The sequence below is a fragment of the Corvus cornix genome, chromosome 4 (genome assembly GCF_000738735.6).
Source record: "Corvus cornix cornix isolate S_Up_H32 chromosome 4, ASM73873v5, whole genome shotgun sequence".
Taxonomy (NCBI): domain Eukaryota; kingdom Metazoa; phylum Chordata; class Aves; order Passeriformes; family Corvidae; genus Corvus; species Corvus cornix.
This window is the reverse complement of record NC_046334.1, coordinates 22,358,538-22,374,912: the sequence shown is the minus strand read 5'-3', so window position 1 is coordinate 22,374,912 and position 16,375 is coordinate 22,358,538. Positions and strand designations below refer to the sequence as shown.

At 36.6% G+C, this 16,375-nt stretch overlaps 1 protein-coding gene across 2 annotated transcripts in view; it reads right to left on the bottom strand.

The window, feature by feature from the left end:
* The window catches only part of FSTL5 (follistatin like 5), a 275,866-nt gene that overhangs the window by 252,249 nt on the left and 7,242 nt on the right, over positions 1–16,375 (bottom strand). The gene's annotated exons all lie outside the window — the stretch shown is intronic.

Sequence of the window (16,375 nt, the reverse complement as noted above, 5' to 3'; positions counted from 1 at the left end):
ACTTGAATAAATATAGTAGATATAGGACAATCTGTCTGGCACAACAGCAAAGAGGAAAAATGGTGGTAGTATCTGGGACAGCAGTATCAATTTGGTTGTGCTGAACAGAACATTTTCTTATCACTGTTCAATATTCATATGAGGGAGTCACTGAGGAAACAACCAGGAAAAGTCAAAGAAAGACAGAACGTTAGAGAAAAGCAGTGGAGAAAAATGACATACATTCTCTCAGCTGAATGAAAAAAATTATCATTGATCACATGTTCATCAAATTTTCCTTTAAATATAGTCTCTCATGATGCACTATTCACAACCTAAAAGCTTATAATAATCATACTCAGATTTATAGATACATATGGCATGAGAGTTCCCTTATGTGGTTCCTAATGGATGTACACATGTACATTTCATAAGCGGTTTCAGAACTTATTAGAGATATGCAATATTTATTATTGATATTCAGCATTTGTGTTGAAACCATCATGTTAAAGAGACAACACAGCAAACTGATCTTCATTACTTCAAGGCACTCCCAAGTCAGTCTGCTTAGTCTACATTATTTAGTCCTGCCATATGGGACAGAGATGAACCACTTTCACACATGAGTGGGTTTTTATTCCCCTTTCTACTTTGCTTTTAGTTCGCTTACCCTGCCAATGTAGAAACCTCTGATAAGATATACAGGAGTAAGTACAAAACATCATAAGTGTGCCCTAGGAGCCAGATTGTGCATCGAATCTTCGAGTCTTGCCTGACATTTTCTTTTCTATGGGAAATCATCTGAGCATAAAATGTGAACAAATTGGGGATCACTTATTATCCTCTATCATTTACAGTCATGCTCCTGGCAATACTGTTAAACAAACTGTGGATTTGATTCCTATCATTCTTCACATATCAGTAGTCCTCACAGTCACCTGAAGGCAGAGACTGAATAGAATTAATTCCTGTAGAGATTTTAAAAGTAATAAATGGACTACTCTTACCTCTATTCACAGGCTCAGTAACAGGATCCTACTTAAGTCTGGTACCCTTCTTTGCGGACTACTCTACCGAACTTGGCAAAACCACATAAAGGTCTGTTTCATTCTCATTCCATCTGATTTTTCCCAGCCTGCCTTGCCTTCACACTTGTAATTCAAACAAAAGATCGACATTAATACACCGTATTACTTTGACATCACTTACCTTTTGTTCCACCAAACCTAATCTCATTCTGGGTCCCCCTATTAATCAAACTTCACATTTCTTCTCATTTATCATTGCTTATTCTAAAAGTTTCCACTTCAATTACCTTTCTTTGGCACTCCAGCTTTTCTAATATACACAGTAGAAGTATCTCTCTTAGGAGAGCTTGCACAGAATACATTAAGCAGAGAATTATTTGAAACACAGAAAACAAGCTCTATTACAGAGAGATATTTTACATAAATAACTTTAGGCTTGTTCTTTTACACCTGTTCAGTAACAGGATATTACAGTGCTGATAGGAAATGACACAGTGGAATTTTCTTCTTGGGTTCCCCTCGTACTTCCACCAAAACAGAATGGCTAATCAGATGGACCTTTGCTATGGGATTATTGCAACTAATCTAGCTCACTGACTGGAAACAGCAAAAAAAGACTATTTCAGAACTGTGAGAATTCAAGTACATTAAGGTATGGCATTTTCCTTCACTGATTCTGTATTAGTTCTCAGTATCACTGTTACTGGAAAAATAAGTCCATTGAAGAAAAAAAAAACCTAACAAAAGAAATATGAAAAATCAGAATCTTGATTTTTTTGATCTCAAAGAAAACATCCCTTTATTTGTGTTTTGTTGAATTTTTTTTTTAAATATACTTAATTGTTGACTTTCAAGGTCAGAATCAGATTAGTTTAGCACCTGTGGATGCTAAGGCTAGCTATGCACTGTTGAACCTTTGTCCCCTTTGTGCACTTGTGGAGTATCTCTCTGTACAACGAAAATTTGGTTGGAAAACAGTCATTTCACAGAAGGTTGTAAGAGCAACCACATTGTACCACCCTCCCACAAACTGAATATATTTTAGCCTCATGTGGTGTGAAAGAATAGAGTCCTTATAGTTTTGAAAATTCTTTGACCTTGAAAGGCTTATTCTTTGTACTTTTACAGAAGAAGAGAAAATTACTGCATGCTCAGTTTCTGACTTCATTGCCTGATACTTGGATGAAAACTTACAGCACAAATTTAAAAAGTAAGCTTTTTGGACAGATGCCACCTAAAATCTCAAAAGTATGCAGGGTGTATGCAGTTATTATTTGCCTTTTTAGAATTTAAAATATCCACTTTTTTTTTTTGAGGGGCATACATTTTCTATGGAATGTATTGGATATCTTAAATAATTATTTATTTTTAAATTACTACCAAAACCCACAGTTCTCCTTAACACAGTACTATTATGAAGTCTCTATTTTATGGAAAATTATGATCTGTCCTAAAGACTTACATTGTTAAAGAGTTGAACTAAGAGCAGGAATAAAAATGACTTTTCAAAGCTTCATTACAACTCCAGATTTTGGTGCTGCACGTAGCTGAACAGAAAGAAATAAGGTATCAAGACTATATATTCATGTTACCTAAAATTGCTTCTTTCTTATTTCTACTTGAAGATGCAGCACAAATTACAAGCAAAGAAGTTTTTTACTTTTCTTTAATAGTGTATTATCAAGAAATCAGAAATTGTGTTTTGAAAGAATTCTTATACCATGCATCCTGGGCAAAATAACATATTTCTGAACTCAAATTTGCATTAATGATCTAGACCCTGTTTACTCATTAATTACAATCTGGCAGAACTTGATTTTTCAGTGTTTAGATAGCTTTCTTCAGTATTTTTAACTTCATTAACTACATATTTGTAAAGCAATTGCTTATAGGTTTTTACTATATGTCTACTTCTATTTTTACTGAAGACTGTTGCTTCTTTATACTCATATAACCATGTCTGGAAATCTGATGAGTTTACTCTCTTTAAGCAGACACCAAACTGTATCTCTGTGTTTTCTTCCTCTGCACATTTCTCATTTATAGTATAGCTTATAGGTTAAAATGCAAAGAAAAATTTAAAAATTTAAAAACATTCCAGTACATATTTTAATGTATATATATATGATTTCTCTGCCAGTAAACACTGAACTGAAATTCTTAAAATACTACTAGCAATAATTCCATATCTTCTATACTATTAATGCAAACAGTTAATTTACAGCTACTTATTGCATGTAAATAATTAGGGGGTGGGGCTATCCCCCCTCCCCCCCCCACCTTCACTGCACAGAAATAATTAAGGTGCTGGGTTTCATTCCTCAATGTGCATTAATTCTCTTTTAACAATGAGCTTAATGCACTCTTTTAGCATTAAACTGATCTATGTTGTAGGAGTCTCATGTATTGACTGTCATCCTTAGATTTTCCTCATGAGCTGAGGAATAGAGTGAAGGATGTTGAACAGATAATGGTTGTTCCTTATTTCTCACTGTACAGTAATTTCTTCAGTATCAAATTTAGATTTTCCTTTCTGATTCTCAGAAAGCTCTGTCATTTCACTTTTTAGCCCATTTCCAGAGCATTCATGAACCTGATGTACTCTGCAGTTTTCTCACTATTGACTTCTTTCCATTTCAGTTACTTCTGAAATTTTTTTATAAATTATTATCCGTAAGAGGATTATTTTATTCTCTGTCAAGTTTGTACCTTAAAACTCTTGGGTGAGGAGCACTGCTAGGAGAGCTATAGCTTCTGAACTGACAGAAGGAATACCTTAGCATATCTCACCTGCCTCATTTAGGTAAGGGAATTGGGACCCTCAAATATTTTTGATTTTTTTTTTTTAAGCAAAGAAAACTACATGAAAAGTTCACAGAGTTTCCACCATCACCCTGATGATCAGCTAGTCACCCTTGAGTTAGAGACAATTTCTTTTAATTCTTGAGGACATGTAATGCAAACCTATTATCTCGCTTTTCTCTCCTGCTAGCGCTTTTCACACTTGCAAGTCCAATATTTTGTGGAAAACAAATTAAATCCCAGTTCTGACGCCTTGCTTATGAATATCTAATAATGATTAATATATTCTACAATACCATAGTGACTGCTTCCTCTCAAAGTTATGATGATTTCTAAATCTTCTCAGAAGTTCATTGGTAATATTTGTTCTTTGCCTGACTCCTTCTTGTTGGACTAGGAAAGAGGTTGCTACTGTGAGAGTTTAGCAAATATATAATAAACACTATTTTACCTGTTCCCATGCTGTAATCTTCACTGAGAAGATTGAAACGATATCATCTTTTACACAACCAGTTCCAAATATGATAATGTGTATTCACAGTGTATTTAAAAAAATAAAAAACTAATTAATGTAACCTGGCTTAGCCAGAGTTTATATGAAGAGTTAAAACATATACCCAGTTACAAGAATGCCCTAATTTAAATTATTAAATTATTAACTTTCCCATTTTCAAACCTCTTTTTGTTCCAGAATTCCTCAGCTATTATGCTCTGTTCTGTGTTGATTAATGGTGACTAGCCAGAATATTTGGTATTAAGAAGAGAGATATAATTCATTTGAAAATAAAAGTATTCCACCCCAATAAACTGATCTGATCAACTTAATGCCCCTACAAAGTATAATAAATGAAATTTTAAATACTGGCTCAATCACTGCATTCCTCCTGCCTTTAAAAGAAAAGATACATCAGATATTAACCTGGCATTATTTAAAAGGTCAGCTTCAACATATCAAGGAGGAGTACAGTATGCTCTTAGGAAATGTCAGTCTCTGTCTTTTACATATTATTAATCTGAAAATAAAAATAAGAATAAAATTAATTGTCTATTTTGTGGGGATCAGAAAAAGACCATAAGCCATGTCACCATATTCAGTGTTATTAATAGGTTTATAATACAGCCAGAGTAATAAATATAAACCATGCTTCATTGCCTGTGACTTTGAGGATTTCATTGCATATAATGATGGACACAAAATACCAGCCATGAAAGAATACACTGCTACCATTTCTTAAGATGCTTTTATCTACCCTTATGGTTTCATGGCAGAAAGGTAGACACAAACAAAGTATTTTCTTGTGTAGAGACTAATATATTGCATTAACTTTGAATGAATAGCAGAAGTTTTAGCTATAAACATGTCTTTTCCCATTAGCCTGCCTCTACTCTACCCTAGTGCCCCACATCTTCACACAGAGCCTGCCTTAAAAAAACTTATGATAGTTATCTTTACACCAAAAACGGGGTGCTTACAAAGAAATCACAGTATGAGATTTTCTTAAGAATGCAGCCGTAATCCATATCTAGTAGCAATGTTTCTCCTTGTCAAAGTGCAACGTGGAAAGCAGATCACGGGGTCATGGGGGCAGCTCTCACCCCCACGACTTGCTGACAGCTTTTGAGCACTGCACACTTCATGCTGTCACCTTCCAGTTCTCCTCCAGAAGTGGCAGCCACACTCTGAACCAGAGTTGTTAGGTCGCCTTAACTATGTACAGAAGGCTTGGGGCTTGCAACAGTGAAGTTCAGCACTGCCACGGCAGCCAACAGCTCGTACATCTGCGTACCAATCTGTTCTGTCTCTCAGCTGAGACTTTATGTGGCCGCAGCCACTCACTGTGCAGGCACATGCTCTTCATCCTTCACCCACCAAAAGAGGCTGGCAAGTCATTTTGGAACAGACAGCAATGCTACTGACAGCTCATGTGCTGGAACACACAGGTTGAGTAATATTTTTTTTAAAAATCTCACAAAAAGCCCTCGCCACCCCAGATGTATCCTGCCTTCTGCCAGCTCCTGCCCATCTCTCTCTCACTCCCTTCCTGATTTAAACTGCAAAACCATCACACTGCGCAAGCAGAGAGTGGAGCGCAGGCCCTCGAACTCCTGGTCCTGTACTACTGCACTTGGTCTGTGTGCAGACACTACAAACGTGGCACCTCCAGGCACCTCCAGACACTACCTCCAGGCACCACCGTGGTGAGCAGCCAGCACCAGGACCAGCTTTCCCTGCCTTTCACTGTTACTCTCTGCCCTCATGCCACTTGCACTGCCAGGTGCTGGTGGGTAAGAGCAGAAGCCCAGGCAGCCCATACCCCCTCTGTCGGGGGATGCAAGCAAGATCCATTTGCCCAGGGCTTTTCTAGAAGGGCTCCTTTGGAATCAGCGCTAAAGATTTACAGCGGCTCATGTGAACCTGTACACAAGTGGCCTGAGCATGCCAGGGGCATTTCTGAAAGATCAAAACACCTGAAATGCAGACGCAGCAGAGACGCTTATCTTTGCTGCTAACTTCATGCTCTAATTTGATCTTACCATTTTCATTTATTATTTATTTATACAAAGGATGACACCCAGATGTCTTAGTGTTAGTAACCCAGTTAATGAATAATAATTATATTATTTCATATAATTTCAATGAATTATAATGAAACGAGACATTGCAATTTTAAACCTTTCTTATAAGTTCTTCACATGGTCTCAGAACCATTAGTATTTCAGAAAGAAGAAGAAAATGAGGGTCGTATAGTTCACATATCTCAGAAGAGCTCTTTTTAATGGATTTGAGGTGTGTGTATTGATCTATTTTTTTCCCAAGACTTCAGTATCAACCTCAGGGTGGTTTTAGCATCATTGATATATGCAAGTGCTAGTTTGTGGAGGTTACACTGTTAGCAAGGTGGTCTCTTTCTTCCCTCATTAAGCAAACTTGTCACAGCTGGTTCCTCAATATCCTAGAGGATTAATGTTTACCCATCATGGAAGTATCTGAACCAATGGGAGTTCAACCACTTTATGTTATGAAACCAGAAACAGAAAACCTGCCAGTTTAGAACTCGGGTGAATAGCTTGGTACTGTTAATATTTTACAAAATTTGTAAATTGACACATAGTATACCACTGGGTCACTGTGTACTTTGCACAGGCTAGAAAAGACAAACATTTTGGTTTTCAAGTTTTTAAAGTTTTTCTTCTAAAATAAAATACTACTAACACTAAATGTAAGAAGAAACAACAGCTGTTGGCACTTCCATCGTAAACCATTAAGAGTACATTTGAGAAAAGACATTATCCTAGAGAAAGCAAAATGGCTGCTTAAGATACAACTTTTTTTTTAAACAGGTAATCTGCTAAATTAAAGACTAAAATTTTCCATATTTGCTGTGATACACTAATCTATCACCCTTACTTCTCTCCTTTGTTCAAGAAAAGATTGAGGTTTGGTAGAACAGTAGATACCAACAAAACTACTGAAACCTTTGTGTTATTGAACTCCTTGGATGAATGCTAAACCATGATATGTCTGTCACTAATTCAAACAGGCATGATAATTTAGAGAATTACTTTCTATTAAGTATTCTGGTTAATGTTATAATTTTATCCCTTCACACCTATGAAACTCTCTGCATTGAAGTGCTGTAGCCAACAGAGATGGATCCCATCTTTTTTACCCAGTGAAAGAGATTCTTCAGTAATTCAGGTGGTTTAAAGTCAACCCACCTGGAGATTTTTCCTCAAGATCACCATGCGAATGGAAAAGACTGGAATAGACAGGTTTGAGGGTTTTGCCTATAACTGGATTTGAAGTAACAAAAGAATTATAAAGGACTAAAGAAGGAAACTAAGTCACAAACCACAAAAAGGTAAAGAGAGAAGGTAGTTAGGGATGGGGGAAGCAACATTTCAGCAGTCTTCATAGGACAGGAAGGTAACTAGAGCGCATATCAGCGAGAGATGTGACACTGGAAAGCCTACGACATGCAAGAAACCATGAGCTCCTCAAACGCAGCAGGACATGGATGCACTCTGGTGTGATGGAGTCTACACAACAGTACTGACAGGAAATATGAAATTATCAAACTGCAGAAAATAAAGATGCATGTGGATTTTTGTACAACTGGATCGAAGCACAGCTCAATCCATAACCAAAAGGACTGATGAATGTTGCAGCTGTTTAAATAAACACGGACTATCTGTAGCTGAGGGCAGTTTGTCCTTATCAGGATTGAACCAAAAATACATTTGCCCTCCAGTACTCTCCCCCAGTGCCCACATTAATACAATTAACTATAGATGAAATCCCGACCTAATTGACAACATGAAAATAACTCTAAAATCCACATTTAATATGTTTGATCCAGAATTTCACCCTATTTATACAATTTAGTTACAATGAACATTCACAAGAATGGAAACAAAACTTTAAAATAACTCTGTTAGCTAAAATGAAAGAAATTCAAAGTTTCTTGTGATTGTCTTTAGAAAAAAATCTATTCCCATTTATATAGGTTCACAGAAATATGCAAATAGGGTAAAGTGTTCTGTACCTGAATAGCCAAAATAGTTAAGGTATTTTTCTTTTTCATTTTAACTGCTGTGGAGTTTTTTGCCTCTCTCCTTTCCTACTTTGTGGTGACTCGACTCTCTTTCTTCATTACTCTCACAAAGGCCAGCTTTCTTCATGAGCCTCAATTCAGCACAATCAGAAAGAAATACAGAAAATTGCACTTGTTTAGTCAGTCATAAAGCTGGCATACGTTCTTAGTGCCATGTGCTTGGATGTTAAAGTCCAAGTCTGTAAAAGAAGGATTTTCTTACCTTATGTAAAAATAAATTAATAGACTGAGAGAAATAGGAAGGAAACACATAAAGTTCTGAGATTCTATAGAACAAAAAACCTCACCCTATCACACCTCATGAAAAATAAAAATTGACTCTGACAGCTGACTTGGTCATTTGCATTCTACTATTTATATTATTAGTGCATCATTACAGTACACAGTAATTTTCCTAGAAAAACTGCATCCTTCTTTAAATTTTGTGAAGATATTTCTAATAAAATAGTGCATTTCTCATATGCTTACAGTCCCATCCAATAGGATCCAAACCTACATTTCCTGCTATGTTTTAACTGTCTTGTACTATTTTACTGAGTTTTATTGCTTATGGTTTTATACCACTCTAATATAACTACTAGGAAGAAGTAGTTCCAAATGCATGCTGGAAAGCTGACAGTATACCAGAAAAACCTACCATTTCCTGATTAGGTTGTAGCTAAAAAGGATTGTAAAATAAGATTTTTTCAATAATTCATTAGCTAAAAATATTGTTACTTCTAAAAACTGAAACGGAGATAATACAAAGCAAGGAGCAGCCAGTATGTGGTGATGAAATGGTAGTATGTGAAAGGAATGTATTTTGTCTCTCCTCAACCACCCTTGTATAACAGATTGAAAACAATTTTTTTTTTTGGTCGCTGACGTAAAAAACCAAAAAAATTTTACATATTTTATTTGGTTCTGCTTTTTGGGGTTTTGAGGAGGATTTTTTGCACTGTTTGGTTATTTTTGGAAAGGCAAAAAGGTAAATAGCTTCAGTTTTATTTATACAATAGAAACACAGGAAATAGTTAATGTAGAATTGACTAGAATGAAGATTTGCCCATCAGTGTGCCAGGAAACACTAGAAAGAGTCTCTCAACAAAAAAAAAACCCTATATTTCACCAAGAAATTCATGCTCAGATGCCATCACCAGACACTCCATATCACATCTAGTATGAACTCTGTGCATAGGCAAGAACATCCCATCTCTTCTCATGTGAAGGTGTCACTGTGAAGCTACAGCCTGAAGAGTGACCACACCATCTCCCTGAAATATAAGTTTGTGCTCCCTTTTTCATCCCACCTTGATGCTATTCTCAATTTTTGATTCAACCGCATCCACCCTGGGATTGTCTAGGACACCTTTGTGAAGTGCAATGCTCATGAAGACGAGCCGGGAGATACTGCTGAACATCCCATCCCAACTGCTCTGTCACAAACGCTGGTCACGTGGCAAATGTCCAAGTGGCCCTTTATTGATGAATCCCTTACTGTCACATGAATTATCCTCAGTGCTGACTCAGGTAAGCATCCCTATGGTGTTAGTGCTGAAAGCTTCTCTTGCCTCTGTATTTTAAACTTCTGGGAATGCCTGCCCCTCAGCAATTTCAAATATTTCTTGTTAACCAGATGAGATTTTCTGCAAGCCACAAAACACAGAAATTCATCAAGGCAGAGAAAGAGGGCTTCGAAAGTTATTTTGAAAGTTTTTATCTGGTTCAGCAACATGCAATGGAATCTGAAGACTGTTTACTGTCTTGCAGTTCTTACATGACTATTAAGCAGTGGAAAAAGCCTCAGTGAAGGCTGTCCAAATTACTTTAATTAATCACTTCAACATTAATCACTTTAATACAATCATTCTTGCATTCTGAAAATCTCTGGTTTTGAAAAAACAGGATTACCCTGCCTACAGATAGAGGGAAGAATCCACCTTTCTTTTGTCATCTTCAATGTCTTAAAGTTGCATAAATGAGGCAATCTGACGTTCAGTGAAGAGAGGTGATGATAACTTCCATCCTCCAGAGTAAGACATGGATCATCTCAAATCACAGCTGATAGCAAACCCAGGTCAAACCCTCTCTCTTTGCCTCCTCCAAAAATACGGAGTATGATCTGTAGCACTAGAAAGTTCCAGCAGGAAGAAAAAGAGAGTGCCAAAGAAGGATAAAGGCAATAAATGTCAGGGAACCAAACTGATGCATCGGGTTCACTGTTCATCTTCTTGGCATAGTGCAGGAGATGAGGGAAAAGGGGATGCTGCTAAGAAGGAAGAGAGGATATTCCATGTAGCAGTGCACACTGCTCATATTCCCTAATTCCTCACTTAATAAGAGTGCCAACACTCACTGACACTGCAGCCGGTGGCTGCAACTTCTAAGTTGAACACTTGGAAACAAAACAAGAGTAGAGCCATTGCTGCTCTCTCTCAAAGTCAACTGTTTTGGGCAGCCTCCTATGCTTAAAGCCAGCCTCGCCAACAACCCAAGATCCAATTTGTAAGGTTCTGCTAAGTACTCCCTATTCGTGGTCCTTAATACTACCAGAGACTCAGAGTTCCTTACAGTTCTGAATGAACCATATAATACACAATGCATACTGAGGAAAAAAAGGAGAGTAGGTGCCATTAAAAAGTATCAAAAAGTACCCCTTATTTCCAAAGTCACTTGACCTCTTTGAACATCACCCACGAAAGATAGCCTGGATTCAGCTCTATGTTTTGCCCCACTTTTGGCTACTCTAAAAGCCCAAGGGAGATCTGTATCTGGAAAGGGAATATTTAAAAACTACTCCGGAAGAACCATTTACAAAGCTGGGAAAGACAGCTTTTTGGGTTTGGTTTTTTGGTTTGTTGGGTTTTTGGGTTTTTTTGTTTTGTTTTTTTAACCATAATGGGATATCAGAAGCATGCCTGGGAGGATAAATGCAGGGGTTGTTTGTTTTACATCAGTCTCTTTCTAGACCAGTATTCCTGTAAGTCTATCCTCACCCACTTGAGATACTACTATAGGGATAAACTATCCCACTAGAAGCCCTAAGAGAAAGGTTTAAAGCTATGTCTTGGGATGCACAGGGGAGAGAGTAGTTACCTGCAGTTCAGTGCCTGAAGTCTGTTCAAGTTTTATCCCAGACGATTACTGTTACAGTCTACGTCTACAGTAACACACTGGTTCAATCAAATCAGTTTTACATCATTTTGATGGAAGTGATCTTGTTCCATCAGAGCTTAAACTGATCTTTGGTTGTGATATTCCAACTGATAGGTGGAGAGCAGTGCAGGAAAAGGGTTAATTTCTAGCCAGACCAGCTCCCTAATCCTTCTCACCACTCATATCAACACCACTGGCCAATAGATGGAAAGACTGATCAACAGGTGTAACAGGATGTGAGGGATAGCAGTGACCCCCAACACAGTTCAATTAATATTATTAGTTTATTTAGCTACAGACTGAAATTGCACTCTGATTATGACTTTACTTGCTCAGTTACGTCAAAGTGAACACAATAAACTCTAAATCAACTTATTTAAAATATAACTGAAAGGCTGTTTGAGCAAGCTTAGTATCTCTCTTACATTGTTGTGACAATAAACATGACCCAGAATCCCACAGCAAAGTGGAAGACTTTTTTGCTATTGGGACTCTCAATTATCTATTATTTTATCTACTGTAAACACATATTCTAGCAGCATTCTAGTGTTTAGGGTGGTTTTTGGTCATAACAGCCCTTCATGAACATTCAGAAATTTAGGACTCTTCTTTAGTAATACTGACTTTTACCATTAATATTCTTCTGTTGTTAGATTTCCTCACTGGCTCTAATTTTATAATATTTCCCACAGATGGCGAGGAATAACACGCATGCAAGGATAAAAAGGAGGATGCAAATTTCAAAACAATGCCATAATCTTCATTACAGAAGTGTTTGTCTAGTAATTAAGTGTGGAGCTGCACATATGGTGTCTGATTTATCCTCGTATTTTCACTGATGCAAACCTGCTATGATAATATTAATGTAAATGTAACCATACCACTTTTCAGTCAGTCTGGGAGCACAGAAATGCTATTTTTTTCTTCTCTTTTTCCACTAGTAATTACTTTTTTTTCCACTAGAAACTGAAAGAAAGAAAGAAAAGTAGCTACAAAGTCACGAGTTTAGCTATTGCAGACTTTTCTTTTTCCCCTTTGTGTATTTAAGGGAAATAGCTACTTCCCTTAAATACACAAAGAATTTCATTCTCTTTTGGTGGATCAGGAGTTACATTCTTCTGGTTCACAATTATTTCGTCAATGTTTTCACTCCCAACAGATGCTATGGTAGCCAGCAAACAAGAAGCATTTCTCTAGAGAAATATGTCCAAGGCTTCTGCCCTCTGCCTAAATATCTTACACTAAAATTTAATTCCTGCTGAAGATAAAAATGACACTGTCTCTTAACATGGAGCAACAGAAAAAAATATTTCTCAGTTCACAAACTCCTTCCTTGAAAGAATACTTAAGAGCGCACTCTAAAGCTTTTGTTAATTTGTATGTACAATTACTAGGTTTTTTATTTCACTTACCGCTCACTTTCCACTCTGTTTTTTAAGCCCAGATCTGCCAAATTCTGACCCTTCATTTGTGAGCAGTTATGTGTCTTCTTCTGAGTGTAGATGTAGAACAAGCCAAAAGGAGTAGCAGGATTCAGCTCCTGTTCATAGTGTTCAGCTCCTAGAAAGCATAACCTTCTATTTTCTGTACTCCAATTCTTGCTAGTCTTGAGAGACTAGGTAAACTCAGAAATGTCCTAAATTAGAAATTTACGAGCAGCACTTCTTAAAAGATACTTTTTCATATTAAAACACTCAAAGATGACATTTCCACATAGTGCTAATACCAGCTTTCTCCCCCACTCCCCATGGCTTTCTCTGAAGTATAATTAAATTTTAAAAATATTTACTATGGAAAAGTCTTTCTCTGGATTGTTTCTCCTCCACTTGCACTTATTAACAACCTTCAGAATAATTTTTTGGCTAGATGTACCCTTTCCAATCAGGAAATTTCCACTCTGAAGCTTCACTTTTAGGCCTCATCTTTGTAAATTAGTTGAACTTTCACACACATTGCATACTCATTTTAAGGCAGTGTGACTCTTTTCAGTAGCACTTTCCTATTTCATTCTGCCTCAGTTTAAGTTCCTCACGGAGGTGTTTTAACTTGTGAAATCTTACAGTTGACATTTTGTATTCCACGCAAAGGCTACATGATGAACAGTTACAAATTGTTATAAATAATGAAATACACTATCTTTAACACAAAAAACCTGGCTTTCTGAGACCTAAAGGCCTTTTGTGAAATAAATTACTCTAAAAAATAGAGAAAGTAAACCCAAAGTAAAAGATAACAGAGGAAAAACAATTTGCAGCAAATGGTATTCCTTCTTGACATCCCAAATTTGCTGTGGCTTGTAAATCTGTTGACTTTACCAATGGTAACCGCAGAATTCCAGTTCTAGAGAGAAATGGTGAATTGATGCTTAAAAATCCCTCAAATTACCAAAGTGCGTTTCATGGTCGATGAATACAAATCAATATGCCACAGAAACCTTCTGCTGCATGCTGGGATAAGAAAGGTCATGTTGAAAATACAAATTATCATCTGAGATGTTAAGGATCTCAGATGTATGGGAAGTTTAAAATAAGTCTTGACTTTGAATACTAAAAAAACCCCCAACCATTACTAATGATTTTTGCAATGCTTATACGTAACTTTGCAACTCTTTTCATAGCTCTTTTTGGAAGAGCTCAAACTGAACACAATCACAGAATCATTAATCAATGGAATATACCTCTAGGATCACCAACCATTAGCCCAGCAGTGCTGTGTTCACCACTAAACACTGTCCCCAAGTGACACATCCACATATTCCTTGACCACTTCCAGGGATGGTGGACCACTTCCCTAGGCAGCCTGTTCCAATGCCTGACCACCCTTTTAGTGAAGGCATTTTTCTTACTGGGAAATATTTAATACCCAATACTTAACACTTAAATAACACAAATTTTATAGTTCAGAATTTGCATCCATGCATACAATTCCCCCTTCGATGTCTTCATTAGAAAAAATAACAAAGGTACAAAACTTATTTTTTTAACCATGTAAAGCTTCATGATCAGCTCTTTAGGTTTTCTTTTACCATTTACTCATGATAACTCCAGAAACATGCCCAGCTTATAAAAAATATAAGACTAACTCACTAAAATTGGACCTTTGTCTCTCAAAAGGCAAGCAGAGAATGATAAAAATGAAATTATTAGCCATAATACTTCACACTGTTCATCGAGGAGACAGATGCAGCTCATAAATTAATAAATGCACTCTAAATCATTAGAGTCAGCAAATTATATCACAAACTTTCATTTCAATCTCTTTATTAATGTGAGAGCTGTTCTATCTGAGAAACCATGAGAACGGGGGGGGGCTATATTATTATACAGATTTCTGAGACTTTGGAAGTATAAATCAAATTTTCAGTATAGATTTATTAATGACTTATGTGTATATCATGTATTTTTACAAAGATAAGCATAGCAGCCCTTTTAAAAGTTTACTTATGAATGGAAAAGATTACTGAGAGCCTAGAGCAGTAGATGAATGTGACTATCACACAGAAAAGGTATAAAGGACGCAAATATATTAAAATATTAGATCTTTTTGGTCCTTTGGGGACACCAGTTTTAAGATCTGATGCTTGAAGCACTCTACTAATATTTCAAATGCAACCTCCAAGGTGCAGAAAACCTCCCCCCACCCTGCTGACTGCACCAAGAACATACAAATATAGACTGTTCAAATATTTCTGTGAAAAGAATTCTCCAACCATAAAATAAGAGAATCAGCCTCTTAAGACAGTAGACTAAAATGCAACTATAGCTAAGCAACACAGTTTAAATTCACTAGAAAAAGTGTCTTCAGTTCAAAAAATAATTTACATTATACAAAAGTTAAATCTCAGAAGTGATGTTAAATGTAGTTTTTTCTTTCAGTGTCCCAAGAAAAGAACTAAATCAGCCCATGCATCTATGTCTAGGAAAATTTCTACAGAATATTACTGTTTATCAAAATCAGCCTCAAGCAAATACAAAAACATCTAAAAGAGAAATATATTTTTTGTGTTGAAATACTACCATAGCACTAATTATGGCTGGGTTTCTGAATTACATGAGCATATAAAGGCAGCATAAATGAAAGATAGAAACATAACATATAGGTTAGAAGACAAACAATTTTAATAAATAATATTTTAACTCTCCACTATACTAGCTAAGATTCATTCACCTTAAAAGGCATAGGAAAAAAATGAAAAATATAATCAGCCTTCAACCTATAATAACCTGGTGCTGTGTCTTATATTTTAAATAAGAATTTTCTCTCTGTCAAAGTGCTTGATAATATGGAAGAGCAGCACTGTGATGAACTGTATTTCAACTTAAAAATCAGCCCTCAAGATTAAAAACATCAATTTCTCACTGAAGCTGAGGTTATGGCTAACCTTGGCTGTTGCAAGGAGAGGGAGGATCCGTGCAACTTAATTCCACTTGACAAGGACAAACCCAAAGTACTGTCACAAGGGACTTCTCTTCTTTCTCTGTGACCCTTCCACTGCAAAAACTGATGATGAGCTGAACTTATGTTTCCATCTTGAAACAGGGCAGAGAGAAAAGAAGGGCTGTCAAAATAAGATGCTACTTTTAAAAAAAACCCTAAATTTAATTTAAATTTAATTTAAATGATTTATCTAAACTAGAGAGACATAGAGTTGATGCATGGACTACTCAGTCAATAAGGAATTGGCTGGATGGTCAGACCCTCAGTGCTCTGGTCAATGGCCCAATATCCAAGTGGAGACCAGTGACAAGTGGCGTTCCTCAGGGGCTGGTACTGGGACTGGTGCTACTTAACAGCTCCATCAGTGACATGGACAGT